This window comes from Chlamydotis macqueenii, chromosome 12 (genome assembly GCF_036417535.1).
Source record: "Chlamydotis macqueenii isolate bChlMac1 chromosome 12, bChlMac1.mat, whole genome shotgun sequence".
Taxonomy (NCBI): Eukaryota; Metazoa; Chordata; class Aves; order Otidiformes; family Otididae; genus Chlamydotis; species Chlamydotis macqueenii.
Window position 1 is genome coordinate 15,452,856 of NC_141567.1, and position 27,760 is coordinate 15,480,615.

Below are 27,760 nucleotides of genomic sequence, written 5' to 3' on the forward strand. Positions count from 1 at the left end.
AAGCCATCGCCTTACCTTATGTATATGCACATCACTAACAACTTAACTTTGGGGATTTTGCTATCATTGTACAATTAATAAAAAGCATATGGTGAAAGTTAGTTGAATGGTCTACAAAATAATATGACGAGCTTCTGGGGACCATACTCATTTTCAATTTGGTATTCATGAAGGGCAGAGAAACACTGTTTAAAAATAAAGTGTTAGCTGTACAACAGAGACTTAATATTTGAAGTTTTATAGTCTATATTAAGGCTGTGCTTTATTCATTTAAATAAATATAAAAGTACACTGCTCCAACAAGACTCTAAATTTTAAATGAGCTAGAGGAAGCTGCTTTTTTTTTAATTAAATGTGGAATTAAGGGGAAAAACGCTTTGAAGGCTGTTCAGATGTTAGACAATGTCATATATAGCACCAGCATAACCCAGAGTATTTTCAGAACTGTCATTTCAATTTGCTGCTGCTGTTTTTCCAAAATCAAAATGCTTTTAAGTCTTTATTATGCAAAGCTTTTATTAAAACCCTGCCTTACCAAGTCATCTAATACAGAGTGTCATTTATCGCCATTTAGAAGAAATTTCTGAACAGAAGAGCTATTGAAAACCTGTTAGAACTGCAGCTCAGTTTCATTGAAAACAGGTATTTTCAATTGTGCCTAAATCACTTTAATAAAAATCCAGCCCACAGTGACAGGATCTGTCAAGCTGACAGGTCCAATTAATATTTCATTTATTAAACCGGTTTTGATAATCATTCACCTTTTCTTCTAAGCCAAACTTATTTAAGGCAATTATACACAAGATAATTTCTACACGTTGTTTGTGTATGGACATTGAATTGCAATCACAAGTGTGTTTTGTGCTGAGGCTTAGTATCAGAGCTCAGCCCCGAGCTCCCAACAGATTTATTCCCTACTCAGCTATTTATTAGAAAAGATTAAAAGAGCTTTACATTTATAATCTGAAGCTTTTCAAATGACCTTTTCAGATTTAACTTTGCGACTAAAAGCAAAAAATAAAGGCCAAATTGAATTAAACCTTGGTGAAAATGCATTGGACACTCTCAGTACCTGCACGATGCACGCTTTCATGTCAACTTTTATCTTCCCAGGCAGATTCATTTAGCAATCTGGTTCGATTTAATGATTTAAGAACCAAAGGAGGTTTGCTAACACAATAGCGACGTGATTTTCCCCCCCCCCCACCCTATTTGAATACAAGGATTTGTTTAAACACAAGCTGCTGCATATGAATTTGCTTTAGTTGAGTAAAACAAGTTGTGCGATAGCCGAAACCTGTCAAGCAAGCCGATTTTACTTGAGAGATGATTTCAGACACACAACCAAGGAATGCTCCCCTACAGAGGTTTCACATCTTTTCAGGCTGCTCACATTTTTTTCCTACTTATTCCCACCAAAAATCCTCCCCTCACCCAGCACCCCTCTTCTACCTCACACTCTGGAGGGCATTGAAGGTGCCCCCACCTCCAGGTGACCACTGCAGCCCCCCAAACTCTCCTGGTAATGAAGATCCAGGCATCCCCTCCCCCAAAACAGGCATTTTGACACTGAAAGACAGGATGCTATTTAACTTTGCCAAAGGATTTACCTGACCTCCTCCAGGTATTTCAGCAAGAAGCTTATAAGCAGAAGACACTGACATTCAACACAAGCTAGAACATCGTCATACATGTAGATATTAATTTGAAATTCTATTGATTACATTACGAACATTTCTCTGCAATAGGATCTACCATAATCTAAGACATCATGTTAATATTTAATTATTTAATAAAATAAGTTTTCTATATACCTAATTAACATTGCTCACTTGAGAACAAACAAGCCAGCAGCAATACAAACTTGAACAGATCAAATAGAAGACAGCCCTATTTTAATATAGGGCAGTCCTTTTCATATAATTTCATAACGAATTTAAGCAAAAAACAATATTAAAAGGATTTTCTCGTTCGGTTCCCTGTGCTTGTACCTTAAGTAATAGCTCATGGAGAGAAATAAAAATCTATTTATTAGGATTTCTTTGGGAAGAACCTTAGTCGGGAATAAATCTTCTGTAACAAGGAACATTCAGAGCCAGGAGAAAGTGTTTCAAACATAGGGAGTGGGGAACTGTGAGAATCATCTTTTTTTATGAGCCTTTTCCTGGATTTATACGCCAGACCACATTATATTTTATAACCCAAACACCTACAGAAATCATAGGTTATTACCCTATTACCCTTTTTCATGCATTTTTCTTTATTGCTGATGTAAATGAGGAAGCTCTTTGGATCACGTCTCGGTAAAACTCGAGGCTGATTCTATGGCAAAGGCACACTGGTGAATGGCCAACAAGTAGCTGAAGAAATGCCTGATGTTTAACTTGAGACGACTTAATGCATTTTTGTTTGGTTTACTCACTATGTTTCTTTAGCAGAACTGTTGAGCTACAAAAAAGTGCTACTAATTCAATTTATGCATGCCTAATCTATATATACTTGAACAGAACACCCTGTCCTTCTGCAAGCAGGGCATAATATAATAGTTCAGCCTCAGAAAACACAAAATGAGTTTTAACTACTTCCCTAAAACAAACTATCATCTGTTTGTATTATTTCCCTTTACTGACTCATTGATTTGAAGCTGCTGAGCAGCTCAACGGACAAAACTCTGTAACGGCATTCCTCAAATTCTTGGGGAGACCAAAGCTTTTACTGGCTGGGGCTCAACATTTCGAAGGAAACAAAATTCAATACGCTCCTCTGTAGCAGCCAAGCATCCCTCTGGACCCGACGCTGGTGATTCAACAGAGAAGCGAGCAGCTCCATTCCTCCTGCCTCCTACAACCCTCCTGCACAAAGAGATGCTTATCGTGGATGGCAGGGACAAAAAATACTTAACAGTTTCGTGGCTAAATACTTCATGTTCCTCCTCACCTGACCCCGAAGACTCATGGTCTTTTTTTTTTTTCTTGTACTGAATGGTAATACAATCTGGATTAATTACAGAATACAGCCAGAATAAGGATTATTTTGATGTCTTTCCTGAAATAAGGTTATTTTCCAAAGCCCTGCATCTAAAAAAAACACCACAGAGAATTGTTCTCATATGGCAATGGCAATAAGATGCTGTCATACAGATAATCCTAAGTGAATGTCACTCCCATATAGAATAACAGCTGCATTCCCCTACAGAATAACAGTTTCTGCAGTGAAAGCACTAGTGGAAATAGGTGCCTTTGCTGGTGTATTTAAGCTCCTTAGCCCTGCCCTTCTCAAATGAGCCTTTAGTACTCAGAGGGAAAAATAAGCACATTATTTTATCTTGCTATATAGAATGAGAAATATACTAATAGACAAGAGCTTTTAAATGGTTTCCTATCTACTCTGAATGTAAATACAATTTTTTAGAAAGCTGCACCATGAATATATCAGTGAAAAGCAAGCCAACTGTCTAAATCTCAATATGGGCTATGCCATCACGGAATAGTTCCATTAATTGTTATATTCCATCATGGGGCACTGAGGGGACTGGGAGCAGGATTCAGTCATACTCATTTACGCTAGGGACAAGAATTAGGTTAATATCAGACGAGACTGCTGGAAGACTCATACTCCTTGGTTTACTGTGAATTTGGGAATTCATGAATCAAATGTATTCATAAAGCACGAATGACTTGTAACAGTATAAGCAAGGCGGAAACTTGAGGCATCAGCCAGCAACATAGCAGCCAGGGAAATAAAACACTCGTCTAAACTTATGCAACTAAAGAGAATAGTTGTGAATTTAAATCTTTGCATATATAAGTGCTGGTACAGGACAAGAGGGGTGCAGAGTCCATACGATGCTCACAGAGCCCAAGCCCTAATGCACGGGAACTGCTGAAAAGCAGATGGGATAGGAGAAGTCTATTTACCATCAAATAACACCAACACTCTGTCAGGGCAGAGTCAGATGGATGCGACACAAACGATGTAACAGTGAAGACTCAATGCACGCGCCACATGCGCGTCCGTCTGCTTTATGTACAGCTTCTGTTAGAGAAGCCCAGTGTGCGCTTCCACAAAGCGTGGTTGTTTTAAACACATCTGTAATTTACTTCCATATCTGAAGGCTATTTTTCCCAATATTCTACACATTATGCTTAAAAATAATAATAAGTCACAAATATCTTTGTTCCAAAAGAAAAAAAGGCACAGGGAAAAAAGAGCATCTTGAAATTTTGCAATTTTAATGTTTTTTATGTAACCATGGCATTCACCGGCTTTTAAAGTGATTCTCTGTAGCTACGAATTCCTTTCCACATCTTGAAACATACACAGCTGGATGATAATTTATGTATGTTTTCATTCAACCTGCAACCAAGCTCCCAGCACTCTTCTTTGTCCTGTTATACTGCTTTTTAACAGAAATATATTGAATTATGGCCAGAATATAAAATGCATCTAGTCTACTTAAACGAGAGCCTTGCTAAATCCCTTCTCATTATTGTTTCTGCCTTGGGAAATATTTCTTACAAATCTGCAGCTCACCACCTGATAAAACCCATCAACCTGAATCACACTGCTAGAACTACATCGCTTTGAGATATCTCACCCAGTTTTTGGTTTCCATTAAGGAGCCCTACAAGCCACCTCTATGCAGCAGAGGTCACGACACCTAAATAAGCACCAAAGCCAAAAAGCATGAGCTACAACTTGTATTCTTGCAAAGTAAAATAGCTTTCATATGAATTCTCCAAAGCGTTGTTCTGCTTCCCAAGCAATAACACTGAATATCTAGTTTATAGCAATTAAATACAAGTTTGTGTGACAACACTTCGTTCTTTAATTCTTTCTGTTGTGGCTAGATGTTCCACACTGCCTAATGAAACCATCGATGTTTTTACGGTAAAAAGCACAAAGCACAAACCACTAAGTATTTATAGCCTTCGTGCTGCAACACTTCAGCAAAGTTCTCACAGAGAATGACCTGCAACCCTGAACTACAGAACACTGACCCTCAAAAGTCTTTAAAAGACTTATTTTTCATTATTTTTTTTTTATTCAACGGGCCAGTGAAGCACATTGCAGAGCCAAAACCCAATTTTCTATTTCAAACCACAAAGGAAATAAAGCAGTTTAAACATAAGGTCTATAATGACAAAGTACATCCATATTTCTCTATTACAAACTGACAGGTTTTTTTCTCCAACATTTTAGAAAAAAATTCTCCTGGCTGTTGACATGATCAGAAGATTTTGAATGGTAAACAGGAGTTTGAAAAGGCTATGTATGCACATACATATATATAAAATCTCCAAGTCTCTCACACATATCAGGATTTATATACAACCTCAACCGATTACAGCACATTTTAAGGTATTGCCTCTCAATGAATCCCCCTATTTAGTTGACAACCCCATCTTCTGGTTGGCAATACCTTGGCATACAGGAGGTTGTGTGAAATAAAACAACTCAGTATTTTTTGCAAAGCTCCAGTTGCTGCTGTACCACAGGAAATAACAATAATAATAATAAAATAATACTAAAACTATATTTTCCTTCCTTGCAATCCAAGCCTGTTGCAGGTACAAGAAGAAATGAAAATCACTCAATCCTCTGCAAGTCCAGCAGCAGTCATCCGTTCAGTGGTGCTGGCGATTTGATCCATGGTGGGATTCCAGCTTCCTGTCAAGCCAACAAACAACAACTGCCCAAGGACAAAGCCCTGAGCCCACCTGACCTGCTTCGAGCACGGATGGACCAGATGTCCTCTGGAAGTCCTTGCCAACCTCACTTACCGTCTTGTTCCAAGTATCCAGTCATCTTCCTCACTACCTTGGTGCAGCGCGAGCAGGGACATGACAGTCATGTTTCAACACACTGCCTACAACAAAATCCAATCCTATCCCAGTCTTTGACAGCAAAGCACAGCAGAGCATCTCTTCGGTGGTGTTTGCTTTCTACAGGGTCTCCTATTAGTGCGATTTTTTGCTTACAATCTTCTCAAAACCATGTCATTTTCTATTGCATCCCATAAAAATAGTAATGCAAATTTTTAAGCTGGCACAGCAACCAGAAGATGCAACACTGTCCTCTCCTTGCTCTTCATTCCACATTAGAGAACCTTTCAAATCTGTGACCTGAAAATACTTCAGATGGGAAAAGTCCAAACGATAAAGAGACTTAGGAAGTGCTGATGAGACCCCTCCTCTCTCTCCTGCCCGTATGGACCTTATGGCGAACAGGTCCATAGGGACAGGCTTACAAAGACTGTCAGAAGTTCCAAAATCGTATTTGCTGCATTTATGAAGTCTAAAACACTCTCTCTTCATCCCACTGTCAATGATGATGCACCCTTCGCTATAGAAAATTAAAATCAGTAGTATTTTTTCAAAATAAAGTACATCAAATACTTGATTTCATAATAATTATTGAATGGCAGCCAAGTGAGTTCTACCATATTAACAGACATACCTTCTTGTTATTTAACTTATTTATAAAATACTACTCATAATACACACTATGAAACATCTTTTTATTTTTTTTTCTGCTAGAGTTTCTGCCAACTAAAAATGCCTTATCATTGTAAAATATTTGCACTGAACCTACCTGACCACAGCAAAACAGACTATTTAAGGACAGCAACCCCTCCATCCCTCCAGGATGGATCAAGTCTCCATCCTGGGACATAGCAATTAACTAACAAATCATTTGCAGCAATTAGGCTTAAAATACAGGGTCAGTTAAGATCATTTGTCTTTGTGCGCTTAGAGTTCATATTGCCTAATTCAAATATGGGAGAAAGTGATTTTTAACAGGAGAGCACTTATTTGGAAAAGGTTTTGGGGACAATTTAATTGAATAAAAGAAGTGTCATTGTATGTAATGGAAATATCAAGAGCACCATTAAATACACTTAAGAGAGTAAGATACCCTAGATAAAGTACTATAAAAGTCATTACAGCAGGCACTTGTTCAGGAGATCGAAAGCTCTGCTGATGCAGGTGCTCTAATAGATATGTAAGAAATAGGATTTAGCATCTGCATTCCTGGCAAGTGCTCCAAAGTTGGCAGAATATTCGTACTTTTCCCATACTTAGGCACAGGATCAGCCCATTTCAGCTTCTTCCTTTGAAGCAATGCTCTGGGAAAAAAAGGAATTACCATGTAACCACAATGTAAAAAAATAAAACCCCAAAACCAAACCAAACCCTCCTACTTAAGTCCTCTTCCCAGACAGGGACAATTTTCCTATGCAAGTACCGTAATGGGGAAAAAAAAAAAAAAAAACAAAACAAAACTGGCTAAGTTGGCAGATGGTCATCGGCCAATGCCAGTATAGATGGATCCAGGAGGCAGAGGCTGACAAATCTGTAAGGTCGGACTTACACTCCTGGTCCTCTGCTCACACTTTTTTTTTTTTTTTAATGTGTAGGGTGGACAGCCCTGGGAAGAGCAGCCAAAGCCAAATGTACATGTTTTCCAGCAAGCTCACTCACATCGGCCAACAAATGTTTTGGTGGAGACAAGAAAAAAAAAAAAAAAAAAAAAAGAAAAAAAAGAAAAAAAAAGTCTTCAGCCCAGGTTCAGATTTGGATTTACAGAAATATACCAAATTGAAGTTGGGAAGCTCAACATAGCGGTCTCTACACACTTACCCTTCCCAACCTTTATATTCCACAGCCAAAGAACAACCTTCACTACATCAGATGCAGATAGCAAGTGTCTAGCACAGCTCAGGACTGAGCAAAATCTCCTTAGCTGGAGCTTCAAATTATTTTTTTTGTATCAATAGAGATATAAAACAACCACAGAGCAAGAAAACGACAATCTGAAACAAGTTATGGCTTAGGGAGGAGACTTCACGCTCCCCCATTAGGCAATACAAGTACCATAAACAAGCACTACAGCAGAAACAAACAGCACTAATACAATATTGACAGGTAAAGAAACCTTAATACATATTTAAAGTGACTATCGAACAGGTTATATTCTATATTACAACGTCAAGTCATACCATCGTTTTCCCACCTTGCATAATCCATTTTTACAGAGCTAGGTTAAGTACAGCAATGCATCACAAACAGCTGATGCCACAATTACAACTTCTCTGGAATTGCTAGAAATAACCCTGCCATGTGTCAGGACCACAGCTGATTTCCTTTACTTAAAAAAAAAAAAAAAAAGTCTTACTGCAAGTAATACAGCAGCTCGCATCCCTTGAGCCAAGGAAAAGATGACAGACACAGCACCAGGATTACCCTTCTCAAGGTTGAGGCTTTTCAGTCTCCAAAGCTGTTAACCACTCGTGTCTCACCTGCCATGAAGCCATCATTAAAAGAAAATATTACTTCATTTCCAAAACGATGCAAATAGCCAGATGATTCAGTTCTCCGCAGAAGATGAGGGTAAATTGCTGCCTCCAAAGCAACTCCCATAGCTTTTTAGTGCATCAAGCATTACAGACAGCTGTAGAAAGGCAGTCCTCACCCATGGCTTCACGTACTTACAAAAGTAACGGGATTCAAGTCTTTTTGGCCAGAAACTTGTTGTCTTTGAAGCACTGATGTTTCAAATGGTACAACACACAACATCCCAAACCAAGCACTATTTTTTAAGACATAGTTTTGTTATGCAAGAACATTCACGCAGGAGATTACGTTCCCTTAGGACACTACTTTTTGCCATACACAAGCTCCTATCTCCATTGTCACTTTTTGACAGCTCTAGTAGCACTCAAGTGCTTGCTGAAGCTGTGACTCATTTATTTTAAGAGCTGGTGATGACAGGTTGGCACCGCCAATGGCTTGCCTGAGCCCGGGCTGTGGTTCTTGCTGCAATGCTGCTTGCTTTGGGTGGTGGAGCCGTGGAGCTTCAGTCTGAGGGCAAGTCTGTAAACAAGCCATCAAAGTTTGAGGAGGTCGTCTTGAAGAAGGCATCTTCAACACAACGCCAACTTCAGCTGTAACCAAGATGCACTGCGTAGCACAGAAGTGAAATATCACCCATCGGCAAGAGTCTCGACCCTTGGAGAGGCATCTCCACCAGCTTCTATCCCCTCCTCACCAACCATGTGTCTCTAAATTAGGGAGAGGCATCTGGTCTGGTGTACAACCCTTGGACTCCCTCCAGCCCCTGGAAAAGGCCTCTCAAAGTCCCTTCAAAACTCTATTTTTCTCCTTTTTTTAATACAATGATTCTACATGGGGCTGTAAGTGTTTATAAAAGAAGTTTCAACTTTCCAGTGCATACTTGGAAAGCTCAAAAAAGGTAAAAAAAAAAAAATTAAAAAAATATTGAAGCATTCACTGTTCTGGGCTTCACACATTTTCTTGCAGTTTGTCACCAAAATCAACGTCACAAATCAAAAGGCAGGAGAAAGTGTCCCTACTGTAATGCCTCCCATCTGGAACCTCTTAGCAGATGCACGGAATCCTCATGTATATTTTACACACATTTTTCCTGCTTTTCCCAAGAGAAATATGTGTAATGAAGAAAAACAAAAACATGTTAGCAGCAACAAAAACATACCACCGTAATGCGAGATCCAGCTTGGCTTCTGCCTGTGTTATGCTTCCTCTCAGAACTCAGCTACTTTCTGCTAGTTACAGACAAAAAATAATACACATCCTCCTCTCAAAAAAAAAAAAAAAAAAGAGCTCTATCATTAAATCAACACAATAAAAACCACATTTATTTACTGCCACGTAAAATATTACATTAGCAAGGACAAGGTTAAACGTTAATGTACACATGTCCAGCCCTTCTCTGCTCTTCTGCAGGATTATATAAATAATCTGCAACTCTTCTTGATGCAACTCCAAAATTTCAAGTGCTTCTAAGCTGCAGCATCAAATTTCCATGCACTATACACAGGTTATGATTACCTGCTTACACCACAGCAGCTCTGCCAGGCTGATGTTTTCCAGCGCTTGCAAAGTTTCAGCAGTCACAGGCAGCTTTGGACAACTGATTGATCCATAAAAAAAATGTCTTTTCCCCTTTTTAGCCCAATTCAAATGCTGAAATGGGAGCTTAAAAGTGCTTATTACTCATTACCGGGGATGGACCACAACACCTGTAGGAGCCACATCAGTGCACAACACTGAAAAGAAATAGCTTTCCGATTGGACTGATGCACTGAAAATAATTATCTTATCAGTGACCAGAATATTTGATAATTGCCAGGAAAAACAATGGCTGGCACTGATTATTTTTTAGGGAGCAAAAGAGAAGTCTCAAAAATCAATATACTCCCATTGGGTATTTATGAACAGGATGCAACTGCTTAAATGTGTATTTTCAGCTGTTAGATAAAGCAAAACAGGACAACTAAAGAGGTACCATTTTCACCTTTCTAAAGGTATTAAATGTGGGTATTTTTGAGGTCATGATGGAGATGTTTTTCTATAAACTGAAAAAGGTTACTGAGCTGGGGGTCAATACAACATCATACCATCCACTCTCTACAGAGAAAGGAACAGCTGCACTGCGAGCGCAGAACAGCCGATGCCCCACGGCACGAGACGGGCACGGTGCTGTAATTCAATTTGTCATGCAAGAGGTCTCCGTACAGAGAATGAGCTTCCACTTCAAAGCACAGCCTGCCAAAATCATGTATTTAACTTTGCACAGAACTCTCCAATACTGCCAAAGCTGGTACTTCTGAAAACAGTCTTTAGATTTCTCTTTTTTTAAAAAAATCCAACAAAAAGAAAGCCCTGCATTAACAAAAGTAAGGGAAGTGTGCTGAGCTTTTGTCCTCCAACTTTCCACAGAGCACAAAACACTGTGCAACAGTATTTTCCTGTCATCCACCTTTTCCTAACTTGGCTTTGCAGAACGCCGAGGGGTTGGGATGGTGCGCTGGGAGCTTGTTCCCCTCAGGAGTCAAACCAAGCCTACTCTTGGTGCACCCAGTGTGCAGACATGCTGGTCAGCATGCCGGGGGTGCAGAGCCCTCACTGCTCTTTCTCCCCATGTGAAGATAAGCAGCAGCTCTTCTTCATCCACCTTGGCCAAACAAGAGAGATCATGAAGTGAGGACTAAAACATCTTCACTCCATTCCATTTTTTCATGTGTGTATTAAGAAAAATAGTCTCAGGTCATTGCCTTCCATTAACGGGCAGGATTTTTAGCAACACTTCAAGTATTGATTTTTATGATGGTTTCATACATCCAACATTGCTGCAAGACTTCAAGTACTCAGACACCAACAAGCAAAAAGCAGACACAAACCACACACTTTGCATTGGAGATTTGACCCAAAATGGAGCAAAAAATGTGTGATGATCAGACACAACCCTAATTCTACAGCTACCACCCATACCACCCTTAGATGATACAGAGCTTCCAGACAGTGAACATGACTTCATGAAGTTTGATCCAATACATAATTTTGGTGTTCTCAATAAAGAACACAAGACAAGAAGACATCAAAACACATAGTTCTGATGTTTTGATCTCCCTTTAATTAAGGCAGAACTACAGAGATGATGGTTTATATTACTGTAATGAAACTCAGTACATGTGGAGGTATCAGTCTTAGCGGGTAAAAAAAAAGGCTGGAGGCTACTGTAGATCCAGATCTCACTTTCTTTGTCACATATTATTCACTTCCAACACCTTTACTCCATACACAGAGCTATAAAGTTATCACCGACAGACAGCAACCTGTTTATTCTCATTATACATCACCAAAACCTGAAGCTGCTGAGAACACCAAGGAGATGACCACCCAGGTTGTCATAATATAGTCAAAATGTCTCAGCACATATGGCTTGGAGTGATTTGTAGAGATTTTATGAGGGTAGAGCTGAAAGATACCTCCCTTAAACAATAAGGAACACATCATCCCGAAAGTGATGTTAAAGCAAGAAACCCAGCCACTCTGGCTGCGTTTGGGATGATGTGAATTTATTTTTTTTTTCAGCTGCTTATTATTCTGTTTCTTTTTTCCATAAAAAGATGAGTGCAGGATGTAGCAGAAATCACTGGAGCACATTCATTTATCCCGAATCAGAAAATGGGGACACTGCTTCTGCTTGCTCACTCCAAGCGGCTTCATAAAACCCAAACAAATATACCATTAGTGGTGACTAAGGAGGGTTTTGTTTGCATCTTTAAAGAGACAGTATTAAGTGTATTTCTTTATTGACTTGAATCAGCAAGTAAAATACTATGTTAAAAAATTAAACTCATGTGAAAACGGCATTTCTTCTCTAAATAGCTCTGCCTGCAGTTCAGGAGGAAGAGGGAGGATGGAAGAGGAAGCTAAAAACTGACAAAAAGGAAAAATACAGAAAGAAACCTTTCTTTCTCTTGCTGAGCCTCATCCTCTTGTTTATAATTCCTGAAGAGAACAGCAGCATGATTGTCCTACCTCGCGCTGGCCAGATTTCAGCAGGAAGGCTTTGGTCATCCGGCCTCCGGCATCCAATACACAAGGCTATTACCCTGGTCATCTCTCCTTTTTCTGCTACTTATTCCCCATCTCTCCCCTTGGATCCAGGTGGACGGGAGCTACTGAAAATTCATCAGCTGTCTTAAGTCACTATAATAATTAAAATAGAGGTGGAAGTTTAAACAAGGCATGGGAAAAATCCCATGCTATTGAGGACTGTACATAAAAGAGGAAAAAAGGATGGAATTGGTGCCAGAAGAGCTCCAAAATCAAAGTCTACAGATAAGCAATGCTGAGCACGAGTATCATCTTAAGGGGGTTCCCATGTATGCACTGCTGCTCCCCAAGACGCGTGGCATAAATACGTGGGGGACCCTATTCCCAACAGGACCAAGATCCTGAGCCAGTCTAAAAATATGTGGTATAAGTGGATTTGGAATTATCACCACATTTGCAATTCTTCCAGTGCCACTTCAGAAAACAAATGCAAAGACAACTCATGCAACAGGTAGAAAGAAGTAGGAAAGTCTCCGCGTTGAATTATCAACACGTTTAAGTAGCGACTCACTGAACTGTTCAGCTTTTGCATCCTCTTACCCACGTCCCTGGCACCAGTCCACAGCAAGATGCACACAATTAAACTGAGCTCATTCAACAGCGAGGAACAGGATGGGAATAAGGAATAAAACACCGCCGAAATCTCTTTTGAAATACTTTCAGCAATTTCAAGCGCCCTACCCCAATCACGTATCCTTTTCCAAAGAAATTTTGCTCCTAAGTAAAATGAAGATCTGGCAGTCTGGGGCAAAGTCAAATCAAGTGTGGTTTGAATCAAACCAAGTAAATGGAAATTCAGTGTTTTCTCTCAAAGTATAAAACTTAACACTAAGCTCAAACCTATTTTACTTTTTACTTAATAGTAAGTTCAAACCTATTTTACATTTTGAATTTCTAGTTGAAAGCCAGAATCTTAATTAAACTCTTTGGAAAAATTAGCGCTTAAGATCTTTTGACGTGATAATCATAAAGCAATTTTAAACTACAACCATTAAAGTCCAAATGCAAACTTAGGGCTCCTATAGACTTCAATATTTGCTTGCACTGATCCTTTATGCCTTACACTAGTAGGTAAGACTACTTAGTTATTCAAAAACCTTCCTCTCCCAGTTACGTTTCTCTTGCCAAACAGCCACGATTAATACAGAAAACCAGAAATATTTTGCTTACTCATAATTATAGCTTAATGAAGCTTTCACAGCAATAGAGAGCCAGTGAGAGTAGGAGCAGTCAATCTAATGATCCTCAAGAGTTTTGCAGCCTAAATGGAAAAAAAATTACTAAATATTCCTCGAGTGCCCGACTGCTCGGGTCAACACCGCACGTAGCAAGACAAATACTCCATTTACACGCCGACAAGCCCTTGCTAAAAGCTTATGGACTTCTTTAAAAGCCTGATGATCAATAAAGTGCAATTTAAAAACTTAGCGAGGTTGCGCTGCTAATGTCATGGAGATTAAGCAGAAGCTGACCCATGCTATCTCTAAACTTTAAAATAAGCCTAAACGGTAACCTTGATCAGACCTAGGGGGGAAGATAAAAAAAAATAAAAAATTCATATAAATATATAAAGTATGTACATATTATAGTTTTACATGTGCTTAACCCTCAAGCCAACATGGCTGGTCCCACTGAAACAAGGCTGCTCTGATCAGCAACACTGCTTTTGTGCTTCAGCGCTCCACTGAGATATTCCGTGAGCGATGCACCCAAATTCAGAGCAACCTCAACTCATTTATCATTTCAGACCCTTGTAAGGAAAAACACAGCACTCCGGCCTCATTAAACTGAAATGGCATCCTCCACCGGATGATGCATTTACTCATCCAAAGCAGCATCCACTCTGTCAATAACCGAGGCTGATAAAATTGATTAATAACCCCACTTGAAAAATCAGACAAATATCAATAGCTTGGGTTTGGTTTTTGTTTTGTTTTGGGGTTTTTTTACAGCATTATGTTTTCTCCCAGTTTTATTGAAATTACTTGGCTTTCCTGTAGCAGATCAAAACCAGATGTTATAAAGAGAGAAGGGTTGCACAAGCCAGAACCAAAAACCAAGGCAGCAAGAGGCAGGTCGCACCCATCCATTACTCATATATTTCCCTTCTGTCATAAGGCTATTTATATTGCATCTCTATTGTTACAAATATTATAATTGTGACGTAACTCCAGAAACCACAGTTTTCTCCTTCGCAGCCCAAAGCAGAAAGCAGCACACGAGTCAGAAGCCTTCAGCAAAGTTTTTGTGCTGCGTAAGCACTTTGGAAAGCTTTGCTCCCATCTTGCAGCATTAATGCCAATATTATGGTTTGTAATCCCTTTTGAAGCAGCCCAAGTCCAGGATTAATCCAGGCTTTCTGGATCTTGGATGCCCACTTGTTACACTGAGAATACGAAAAAAAGAAAAGAAGTTTGTGTACCTGCACATAAGGCAATTTAGGAAGTACCACTGTGTGTATCACTGGTAATATTAAACGTGCATCCTCATTTACACGATTTGCAGCACATGTGGAGGAGGAGGACCGAGTTAGCTATTTTAAGCAGCTACATGATGCAAAAGCGAGCAGTAAATCACGGGTGATTTAAGAACTGACTGGCTATACGCATGGGCAACTGAAACGGCAGGTGACACACCTTGTTGAATTTTTAGGCACACTTCACAAGCAAGAAAAGGTCTTTGCATGTCTCTGCTCTCTCCACAATACTATTTTTTCCCCATTTACTGCTAATTTAAATCTTCTGGCAATAGAGTATTCTGATTTAAAGCAAACATAAGGTAGCAGTTAAGAGAGGATGCAGAAGTAGGTTATTCTTTGCTTCAATCTGCAGAAAAAGAAAAGCAAGGGGGTAAAGTGAGCCTTATTGTGCTCAAACTGCTACACAAAAATCACTGCCCACACCACGGCTGCATACGGGCAACCGATACACCAACAGCACCGCTCCCAGGTTCACACGGGGAATCATAGGTCATCGTCCCACTATGGACCAGCTGCTTTTCTGGGGGATTCACTTAGATTCCTTTAAAACTCACTTAATATTTATAAGTTAGCTTTGACACCCTTTTCAACTCCCAGTTATACATCTATATACTGGAGTAGCATCTCCAGTTTTTCGGCAGGGCCACCCATACACAACAAGCAATATAAAATACACCTCATCTTTCATTAACAGATGCAATAACTAACACATCAGACAAGTTTCCACTGCTAATTAGTTAAGTATCATCATGGATGTGCTTTTCCATAGCAAGAAAGGGTTTACTTGTATTGTTGCATGCATTCTTCTGAAGGTTGAGAATAAAGTTTAAATAATGCTTTTTATAAGAACGAAGCAGCGTTTTACTTCATTAAGTATTTTAGGCTTTTATATAACACTTGCAATGCATTTTTTTGTGTGTGTATATATTATTATTATTATATTACATACATTATTACAGTAGATATTATTATATATATTATTGTGGTCTTCTATGACACCTGCAATGCAGATGTGTGTGTCCTCGTGCATATACATATATATACACACACACACACACAATCTCCCAATACTTGCTTGCAAAATACCACCAAGATGCTATTATTATTATATTAATATTGTAGATGTTATGTTAGATACATATATTACTTTGGACTTCCATATGACATCTGCAATGCAGACTTTTTTGTGTGTGCATATATATTATTAATATTCTATTACATACATTATTATAGTAGATATTATCTACATTATTTTGAACTTTTATATGACACCTGTAATGCAGATTTGTGTGTGCTTCTGCACATATATATGTGTGTGCATACACACACATATAATCTTTTAATGCTTGCAAAACACCACCACATGCTTTCCTCTAGCTGCCATCTGGAGAAATCAAAAATCTTTACTCGTTATAATTTATCCTGGACAGTGCATCCCACTGTGTAGCACCCGGCAGAGCTGGGTCTGCGGTTGCGGCTGCTCCTCTGCTCGCTGCCGCCATCGCCGCGCCTTGAATGAGCAGAGAGGCTTTTTTGCAGGGTGATTGCATGCGTTCACCCGCTTCTGCTTAACAGCTCTGGGAAAAAAAGGTGATGAAGAGGGAAGGGAGCGATCCAAAACACGACAGCTAAAACAAAAAAGAGCAAAGAAATGCCAAAAAAAAAAATTTAAAAAAATTTTAAAATTGCAGGTTGGGTTTGGCAGCATGCTGGGATCAGATCACCATGAATCCCAGCTTAAATAAAGCTCAAACGTGAATTTCCTGACTAAGGTGGAAAAGCCTGGCTCAAATTTATGAACTGCTGGCAAGGTTACCTCTATCCCAGAGGCCTCCAAATACCGAGAAAACTCTGGCCCAGAAATGCAGAGTTCAGCCTGATAATTCAAATACATTCCTCTGAGCATGGCCGCTCCTGCCGCCGTAGCCTAGGCAGTGAAGAAATAAACTCCAGTACCTCCAACTTCACATTTTTCAGAGCCTTAAATTAAACCGTAGAAGTGTATTTCTAAAGCTGGCAAAGTTTATTTCAATAAAGAGGTGGATATAAGCCTTGTAGAGAAGGCTGTTTTAAGGAGGCAACCTCAAATCTTCCCTAGCTCCATCGGGTGCAGCCCACTCCACATATACTTTGCAAACAAACAAACAAAATTACGGAATTTTCTGCTCTTCAGGACAATCTTCTGGATCTCCTTAACTAAAGGATAATTCAATTTCACAGTGACATTTGTAAGATATAAGAAGAAACCCCCCAACTGAACCCCGCACTTTCCCATAAGAGAGACTCAGCACTAAACCTTACCCGTACGAGCCTGTTTTTAAAATATCCTGAATTCAGAGAAAGCAGTAATTCTTCAAAAAAAGATTTCACATTATTGAATCTCTCTTTTTCTTTCTTCTTGTTTTGTTTTGGGTTTTTTTTCCTTTTTTTTTTTTCTTTTTGTTTCTTCTCCAAGCACAGATGCTTCCCCGAAGTCCGGAGCGATTAGATCTGCTCTGCTCTGGAAAGCAGTCCAGCATCACATATTTGGGATCCAGCTCCCAACGCAACCCACCACACCAAACCTTTGCTCCCCAAACTTGTCATTTCTCCAAACAATTCCTGATTTCCTCAATGATAAAGCAGATCAGTTTTATCTTAAACTGATAAAAAAGTTTTAACTTTCTGCCCTTGTCTTGGATGTGACATTTTTATCCACATGCTTTCATTCTCTTTTGGCATCCCTCACACGGCTCCTTGTCCAAGATTTTTCTCCCGATTAAAAACTGTAAGTAAATCTGCCTGTGTTGGGACAATCGGTAAATCTTTGATCCTTACCACAAAATCGCTACGTAGGAATCCCATTTTCTATTCTTATTCCCTCCTATCAAACAGAAGGATATTACAGATCTGGAAAACATCGGCAAAAAAAAATTTTTTTTTTTAAATTACATTATGGTCAGAAATTGCTGAACTTTTTTTTTTCCTCTTATTTCACTTAAAAAGTCAGCCTCATCGTTGGCGTTTTGTGGTACACATGCTCTTTTTTGAGACACGTGCTCTCCTCCTCTACAACCTCACTTTCCTGAAAGTGGTAATGAGGGGAGGGGGCAGTTTTAAACAGAGTTTATTACTCTAAAAAGGTATTAAAATTATTTCATTTTTTCCTCAAAATTAATCTTTTCTTACTGTGTTGCCATCAGCATTTAAGTATTTCAATAGGAACTACTCAGTAAGCGCTACATTATACCCTGCTACCAGTCTGCCCTTAAGAGCATTAACTGGTCCACATTACATTAACCATCTTGGTAAATGCAAGAGCATTCAGTATGTCCAGCAATGCTTAAAATTAGAAATAATCACAATTACTCAGATCTCTACTTCTCCTATTGTGGATTATATGGTTTCCTGCTACCTTTTATAACGGAAATAATGGAGACCGTTTGCTTCCAAGACTATAAATAATGGTATTCCACAACTGCCAACCATCTAATTTGGCTTGTGCTTTGCTAAATTTTGAATTATTTTGACTCGTAAACAATATTGTACCATCCCTTCCTCTATCCTGGCTTTACTTACGGGTGTTCGTAGGGTCAGAACTCTTGAAAACAGAAGCATACCCTTTTAAAAACGCTCTGCACTTAGAGCAAAGAAGATTAAACAATTCATTTCACATCCAGACAGCTTTGCCGTGGCTGACAAGCACCAGGGTAGGTGGATGGCAGCTATAACGTAGATATCATTCATTTTCATCAATTGTGTCATTAAGACCTACCAAAAACTTTAGCTTTCACATAGCTGTAAGATGCATTTTTATGAAAATCGTGACTGGGTGAGCAGCAAGCAGTAGAGCTGGCCAGGTGTAAGCCAAAAAGCAAGCAGCATCCTGCTGTTCCTATGGTACTGGCTGGAACAAAGACAATTTATGGCAGTCATCACAAGCTTTGGCTGTCAGCTTGACTACACAAAAAAAATCCATGCAGATTTTTCAGACAAAGACTGCCACCGATTTAGGAGATCCCTGAGCCACAGGTGACAAAGCAGTGGGACTAGAGGGAAGCATCACCCTGCCCTGCTTAATGTCCTCCCAGGGATGGGATGAGGTGAAGTCTTCATCCGGCTGAGCGCAGCCATCCCTGTGGGCAAAGGAGAAGGACCTCGCTCTCCAAGGCTCTTCTCTGCAAAACAGAGGTGGTGCTGACCTACATCGCAAAGCTCCACGGGAGCAAGCAGCAACGCACATCGGGCACCAACCATCCCAGTAATTGAAAGCTTTATTAATTTCTTGCTCACGCTGATGCAAAATTGACATAATCCTTTTAAAAATGCTTTATATGCCCTAAAATAAGTGACCTGCAAAATGATCAGGCTGTTTTAAACTCAACGGAAAGAAGCCAGTCTTAAAATTCAGCTTGTCCTTTCATCTCCTTTATCTCAGTCTTTGCCCACAAAAGTCCAAATCCCCAATCACTGCGACAAAGCCAAAGGCTCAACTGTCTGGCACAACGTTTATCCCTCAATTAAGTGAATAAAAGTGAGCTGGAATCAGCTGCTGCAGTAAACACAGATCCTTTCCGCAAACAGAGGAAACAATGATTTTATTTGCCTACCCCAAATTGCTGCCCTGAGCTTCAGCAAGACTTGTGCAACACAGGTTTGGGGAAGGATTGCTCCATCACCCTCTGCCACGTACGCCACTAACTTAAATTCTATGTAATATTTAACCTTAGAGGCTCAACAAATCGATCATCGTTCTGAAGTAGCTATCTGCCTATGCTTTGCTGTATTGCCTTAGTTTTTACAATTTATTCCTGTTGAATTTGGCAAAGTTTTTTGGTGAAAGCAGGAGGCACTTTGGGATCACTATGAAAATGCAAACTTCTCCAAGCTGTAGAAGAGATGGCTAACACAGCTCATCCTGGTAGTTCTTGGGTTTGGACATTTTTGTTGATATCGCCCGAAATGATGAACACTATTCACACTGATGCTCATGCTCTACTTACAGTCATCAATGAACGCCTTGACATCTCCTATAGGAAGCACACGGAGAAATAAGGCATATACATTGCATTGCCACAGTGCTATAGTTGCTGCAGGAGGTCTTCCAAGGGAACCTCTTGACCCCCCCCACTAAATCCACTTCAGTTTCTTTGCTCCAAAACTGCTGCAATTCAAACTAAATCTTGGTTGTATGCAACTGCGGTCTTCTGCTGCAGGACCAGATGGGAGCTCATCCACAGTAAGAGCCCAGGGCTGCACACACGGGCTCGGCACTGACTGCTCCCCTCCACACAACGGCTCTCTGTTGTGCTGAGCCACCTGCTAACATATAAACAGGGCGTATATGCACATATATAATGTGTGCATGTATACATATTGTTAATTCCCATCAAGGGCTGCTAGGTACTTCAGTCCCTTTACAAACACAACGCTTGCAGAGCTGGCCAGGTTCATACAGGGAAACAAAGAAGAGACAGGAGCAAGCGCCAAACACGTGCACCGACTCTAGGAGTAACCCTCTTCCGTCAGGTTTACATAAATCAACAATCACTGGAGACATTAAAAGGAAAAAAAACCCACATAACTAACCACGTTTTCTCTGTCTCTCCACTGTACAAAAAAAAAAGTGACAGTAACAATTTCCGTGCAATAAATAAGAAGGGAATGCCTCGCACATTTGAAGATACTGAGTACAGGTTCAGGAAATGTTATTTGCTGCCCTGGGAAACAATTTGTTCAAATTCCGATGGCTCAGTAAGAGACCATCACCCTGTCACCCTGAGCAGACAAGGAGGGTATTGCTCCTCGGGCAGCAAAACAAAATGCACTCACCAGAGACGTTTAGTGAAGAGCACTCATGTTTTGTGCTTGGAAAAGCCACAGGGACAGCAGAAACGGTTAAAAAGCCAAAATTTGTCAACTGCTACCACTGGAGCTGGCTGTAGTCCCTGTCCTACAAAGGCTCCCTGTTCTCAGGCTCTTCCGCTCCCCACCAAGGGCGACCGAGCTGCAGCACAGCACCTCACTGGCATCTGCCCAGCACCCAGGCCTAGTGCGCAACATCCGATATGCCTTCCCCAGCCACAAAAAAATTCAAAAGGGTCTCAGTAAATGGTCCTAAAAACAAAATCTGTATTTTGACTGGAAGGGAGGAGGGAAAGAAACAAAATTCCTACTAGAGCATTAATTTCTCATTCCATTACTAGAAAAATACAGCACCATATTAACTATGCACATTAAGAGGTCTGCACCTTGGCCATCAATACTTAGTCCTCATGGAGGGCTTGCTGGGCAGTAGCAGCACAATCTTTGATCAAAAACATTACTTATCAGCATCACATTATCATTATACTATTTGATAAATATATATAATGAATAATGAAACAAAAAGCTTTCAGAAAAGAGGTCCTTGCTTCCCATTTTATAACACGTGCACCTTGACAGCCAAATTTTTAAAAAAGTTTAATATAAAACCAAATGACAGATACATTGGTGCAATAAGTCAGTGGAAGACAAAGAAAATGCTATTAAGAAAGTCAATTGTTCTCTAATACCACATAATGCTGAGCATCATCTGGGTTTGCTATGGTTGCACACAAGCGTGAATACATGATCCCTGCTCAGGTCAGACTCAGGGTTATATTGTATAGATGTATACATATATATATAGAGAGAGAGAGAGCTAAATATCTACAAACTCTAGATACACAGATACCCGGGTATCATGGGGTCAATAAAGTCTGGATATCTGGAGATCCAGATATTTATAAAATCCAGATCTCTAAATACAAAATATCTAAATATCTATGAAAACCTAGACCTAGATGAATAGAGAGAAAAGTGAAAGCTTAAAAGACCTGTGAAAGAAAACCAAAGAAAGGGATAAAAATATAAGAGCATGAAAGAGAATGAATGGCAAAACAAAACAGCTTCCCCAAAGAGAGGGCAAGAGAGTAAGGACCAGAGGAGGAAGGGAAAGAGGTGCTTGGACACACAGGTTCAGTAAAATGTTCCTTGCAAGGCAAACACTCTAGCCAGCAAAGGCAGGGTTTCATTTCGCATTTCCCTCCTGGAAACAAAATAGCTGCTAATTCTTAAGGATGGAGAAAAAGGCAGCTTCTCATAAACCTGCTTTAATAACTAATCCATTTTCCTGCAGTCATCTCAGGTCAGAAATAACAATTTCTGTCATTTAAGCATAATAAACTGGATTTAGTGGAGACAAAATGTTTGCTGGAGATAGCAAAAAAAAAAAAAAAAGTAATATTAAACTCAGCCACCGATACAGCCAATCTGGATATTGCAGGAAGCCTCTAAAGTGAAAATATTGAATAATTCAGCATCAGAGAAACAGATTAACAAGACACTGTTTGATACAGAGCCTGAAACTGTAAAAAAACCCCAGCTAAAGAATAACAGCATTTTGAAAGCGCTGGTGAAAAGCATTTGGTGTATGAGCTTTGCTGTATGACTCCTTTGTGTCAGTGCTGCCGGCAGAGGCCTGCACAAATTCTTCCCACATTAGGCATCATCTGTATAATCTCTGTGCCCTGCGCGCTCCCTAACCCTTCCGTGCACTGGGGAGGGGAGAAGGCAAGGCGAAAAAAATCCTGGCTGCTGCATTCAACACCTACCCCAACCTCAGAGCATATAGGAGATCAATAATAATTGTATAGATTACAGGTTGAAAATTATCAAAAGTGAGTAACAAGTAGAATATTTCCCCCCCCCCTCCTCCTTATATAAATCCATTTTTTAGATATTAAACCTCCAGGGCCACAAGATACAACCTAATGACTTAAAATCAGTGTACTGGAAACTGAACTTCATTAACTAAATCAGATATCTATTTTGTTTTTAAAAGTCCATTTTAATGAAATTGGGTCACTTCCCATTAATACTGCTGTAAGTAAGAAAAAAAAACCCACATCAAATTTTACCTCCCATTAATATCGTTCAAAGTAAAAATATGAGTATGTTGGATTTGAAAATGTCTTTTCTCACAAGCAAATAATTGCACCATAATTTGCTATAATGAAAAAACGCATCCCCGTATCCTGGCTGTGCATCGGAGTTAACAGGGTGGGATCTGCTGGCTAAGTTGGGTCCTACCTGGGTTCAGCACAGCTCTTGCATGCACCTGGCCAAATTGCCTGGGAGAAGCAGTGGAGGATGCATGCACGTTCAGCTTTTGCATCCCTGTGTTGTCCGATGCCACCCAAATATACTGAAAGTCCAGGACACGCTCGATTCTTCTAGCTGAATGATTTTTTTAAACTCCGCTGAATAGCTCTTTGTTTAACTCTGGAAACATTCGGCAGCATCCACTGCAACGCTGGCAGCGAGGTATCGTTTTCCCTCGCACCTAACAGTGGCCAGCTCTTCAGCTGCTGCTACAGGAGCTTAGCGCAGCTCGGTGCGAGGGGGGAAGGAGTCTGGGCATTACCACAGCAAGGCCCTATAAAATGAAATTCAATATCTTTTAGGTGCTGTTTACATTTTCCTCTAACAATCGGGATTGAAAAAAAAAGAAAAAAAAAAGCAGCAGCTTTTAGACTTCCAGACCTTAATATTGAAGCTGTAACTTCCCCGTACAACCAACCCACACATATTGTGTAATATTGCTCCAGAAATTAAAAAGCCATTCCAGTTGCTGTTCCTAGCATTTCTATGCTAACCACGACCTATTGGGAATGCAAATCGCATTGCTGCCACTACAAAAGGCTATCTGCTCTTTTTCAAAAGCAATTAAAGCAATCAACTCTATTTTTTTTCCAGTACAGATGCTGCAGATGCACATCAGCTGTGAAGGACAGCAACAGATACTCTCCACCACTGCAGTGTTCCTCAGCCTGTCACAGAAACATTTCTTTTTGCTTTTTTTTTTTTTTTTTTTTTAAAGGAATTGAGAAATCCCCACTAGGACATTTGAAGATGCACATAAACAGCTGCTTAGAAAACATGTCTGTTTTTTATAGCTACCATCACAGTACTTCTTGTGACAAATGAGATGTTGGGCAAAGTTACAGATGATAAAACAATCTGGTGCAGACTCCTTCAGAGCCAGGCTCATCCGATACCTGTCTGGGGACCTTTGTTCCTGGGCCCAGGAGCAATCTCCTAATTTTGGTTTTCTGCTGCTAACTGAAAAAGAAAAAAGTAACACAATGTAATAAATTAATGTGCATTCAAACAGCCCAGCCAAGGTCAAGCATGGTTTATCATGGTTTATGTCTCGCTTTGCACCAAATAGAGGATGCTCATGAGCTGCATCGTGCACTGGCACAGGGTGATGATCCCAGGGAGGGCTGGGGAGCAGCACATCAACGGCCCACCTCTAAAGATTTAAATCTATGAAAACGAGCTGGGCTTCCAAATATAAAGTTCATCTAGATGTTTCCAGTTAATCTAATTAAAGAGCAAACAGAGTCTTAAAACACCGTCCTAAGTTCACATGAACAAGTTACCTATGGGGTAAAACAGCCCTGTGGCTAAACCACAGTTCTCCCGACAGACCACTAATTGAACCACAGAATGATCTGGGTTGGAAGGGTCCTTCAAAGACCATCTAGTCTAACCACCTTGCCATGGGCAAGGACATTTTCCACTACATTCGGTTGTTCAACCTGTCCAACCTGACCTTAAACACATCCAATGATGGGGCATCCACAACTTCTCTGTGCAACCTCTTCCAGTGTCTCACCACCCTTAGCTGGAAGTCCTGTGGTAACATTTTGGTTTTTTAGAGCAAACCTTTAATTGTGGCTTTGAGAATTAGAAATGAAACAGAAACACTTTATGGTCTGCATAAGTCACCTATAGAACACTCCTATTCCCCTCTCGAAAAAAAATGCAACTGTTGGAGTCAAGCGTTTGCCTGACTGGCACGCTTCCTTGATGCTTTCTTAAATAATTAGGGTTGGCACCTAAACAAAAAAACCAAACTACCGACACGGCAGCAAAGTCATGCACTCTGGGTCTCTGATGGAAACACTGATGGAACACAATGAAGTTTTCATCTGAAGTACTGCACAAAGTCTACCAGAAACAGAATCTAACTGCAGCACATGCAACTCTTCCTTTGCCAACTACATAAAATAATTTAATTTTAGCAGCTCAGTCTTGAAATTAAACAGCCAAATAGCAAAATTTTGGTAAGCTTAGCTCTACGGATACCTTGTGAAAAGGCAATCTTCAGTAGCAAAAAAAAAAAAAAACAAAAAAGTGCTTTATAACAAAATGAGGGGAAAAAAAAAAAAACCTAAAGAAAATCACCTTTTTAAACCAATTGGAACCTTGTTATCGGATAAATAAGTATGGTATTTAAGTAACAACATTTACCACTAATTTGTATGTAAATGTTAGAATATCATTTATTACAAAACAAAAAAGGCATACTGCAAACACTCCAAGGAGCACCACTACAAAAAAGCTTGCTTATTAAACCCCATTGCACAAAAAAGAAAATCCACAGGACTCAAGTCAAACACACCTTCAGACCACACGCTTGGTCTCAGCACATGCCTCTAACTGCAGTTGCTGCTACATACAACTACTGGATGATATTACCGCATTCAGATGACAGGAACAGCTTGCCTGGACAGCTGTCCCCAAAAGTACACTTGGACAAGGCTCACAGGAATCGCAAGCAACAACAACAACAAAAAAAATCACAAACAACCTGAGGCTATTCAAAAAACAAAGGTAAATTAGGAAAACAGTGTAGCTGCAGGGGAAAGAAAAAAAAAAAAAAAAAAATCTTAATTTTGTTCCTCTTCCGTTCCTGCTGTGTGAACATGACTGCAAATGATTCCCAGGAATGGGTGGTTCGGTGCAAAAACCCGTCCTTCCAGAAATGCTTCGCAAGCAGGGAGAGAAAGAGATTAACAGGTCCAAGTAAACTCTGACTTGCTGTGCTCAGTTCCCTACACCAGAAGCTGCCGCATGAAGAGGTATGTCGCTGCCTCCCAAAAGACAAGCCTGAGCTGACATCATTCAATTTTAAATATGCAGAGAGAAAACAAGGGAATCCAAGGTGGTGTCCGAAGGAGGCTAGAAGAAAGTAGAAAAAGATAAAAGAAAACCATACACAAGTTTGGCTTCTAAACTTACAGGGACATGAAAAGTGTATTTCAACCACAAAGGCAAGCAAAAGGTCAAATCTGCAGATGAGTGACAGGGCAGCACAACCCTTTACCACAGACCTTCTCTGAAGATCTCTTATTTTGGACATTTTAGGAAGTGAAGGAAAACCAGAAGTATGCACATCTTATCTTTCAGCCTGCATGATTTGTGACTATCTGGGACTGGCACTGGCAGAGCAGAAGAAATTCTGGATTACCCTCGCTTTCTCCAGGAGATCTGGAGGCAGCACGGGAAGCGCAACAGCAGCCGTCCAGCTGCCAGAGCGAAGGAATGCAACCTTCTGTTCCAAAAGCAAAAGAAATAACAGATACGATTCACATTTTTTTTCTTCATAAAAACAGCTGCAGATCTTGTGAAAGGAAAGCAAGAAGGCTCAGTGCATCGCTCCTCTGTACCTAATCGCAGCGCACACAACAGTTCCCAGGAAGGGATAAGGGGCCGTCACCAACGCAGCATCACCAGCAAACTGTCAGCGCTGCTGCCCTCCGTTCAAGAGCCAAGCAAGGAGACTGAAAATTCAGAATCCGTAACACAGGGGTAACAACAGGGATCCTAAAAAACAGGGATCTTTGTATTCCACCATCCTGAAATTGGTTGCACCCTATTCTCCCTGCTCAATAGCATAAAATAACAGCAAGCAGAAAAAGAAAAAAAAAAAAAAACAGCTCGTGGACATCCTGTTTCTTGCCTCCAGACATAAGCTTGTTTGACTACAAGCAATGAGTATAAGTCTGTATTTCGGAGGGAAAACCAGAAAATATTTAATCTTTCAAGTAGGCAGAACAGTTGTTCATTTAAGGAACTGCACTGGTGGACTTTCAGTACCTGAGGCTCAGGCAGGTCTGCAACTGGACTATTTTACCTCTTCCTGAAAAAAAACAAAACTTAAGAAAAAAAAACATTCCCCAAACTTCCTTTTACCTTCTCTTTCACAGAGATCTCTCTTCTCCAGTTCTCCATTTCTCTGGAAATCTAAGCTAGACTGAGACTCTCTGTCCAACACTACTTAGGAGAACTATGAAGTGGACCTTAGTCCAACATGAGACAACAAATGAAAAGCACACCAACAAGCAAACAGGCATGCAAATATTTCAAATAAATAACAAGATTGGAGGTGGAATGCAATAGTTTTCATACTCATTTTCTTAAATTAATGTGGTCACCTGGAGTGGTATTTTCTCACCAACTCCAGAAAGAAACAGCTCCATCGTCTCTTGAACAACAGGAGAAAAATAAAGCTGTTCGCTTATGCTTAGCCAAGACATCCATGAGCACTACTCCTTCTATGATTCAACAATTTCAGAGTTACAGGGCAAACACAAGGCAAATTAATTAATGAATGCTTGTATCCCTCTTTGGAGTTTCATAACTGCAAAGTTAATGGTGCAGTTCATCTAATCTCTCTTCACACACAGGAAAAGTCCTCATAAAATAACTAATTGCACGGCTCAAATCAACTATCTATGATTAGAACGTAAAATTTTGACCATGAAAATTACCTTTGATCTCTTCCCCAAGCTCAGTGGAGTGCACAGAAACTCCCCAAACACAACATTACCAGTACTCTACGCACAATCAATTCTCTTTGCAATGTACCACAAAGAAAGGCTGCCGATAATTCAATAAAGGCTTTTTCATTTCCAATTTCAAACTGAAAAAAAAAATCACCGAGATATACCAGTATTAAGAAACACTTGAGTGAAAATGAAGC

At 40.0% G+C, this 27,760-nt stretch overlaps 1 protein-coding gene across 3 annotated transcripts in view; it reads right to left on the reverse strand.

The window, feature by feature from the left end:
- Positions 1-27,760, reverse strand: part of MYO9A (myosin IXA) — a 183,755-nt gene that overhangs the window by 121,219 nt on the left and 34,776 nt on the right. The window lies entirely within an intron of this gene.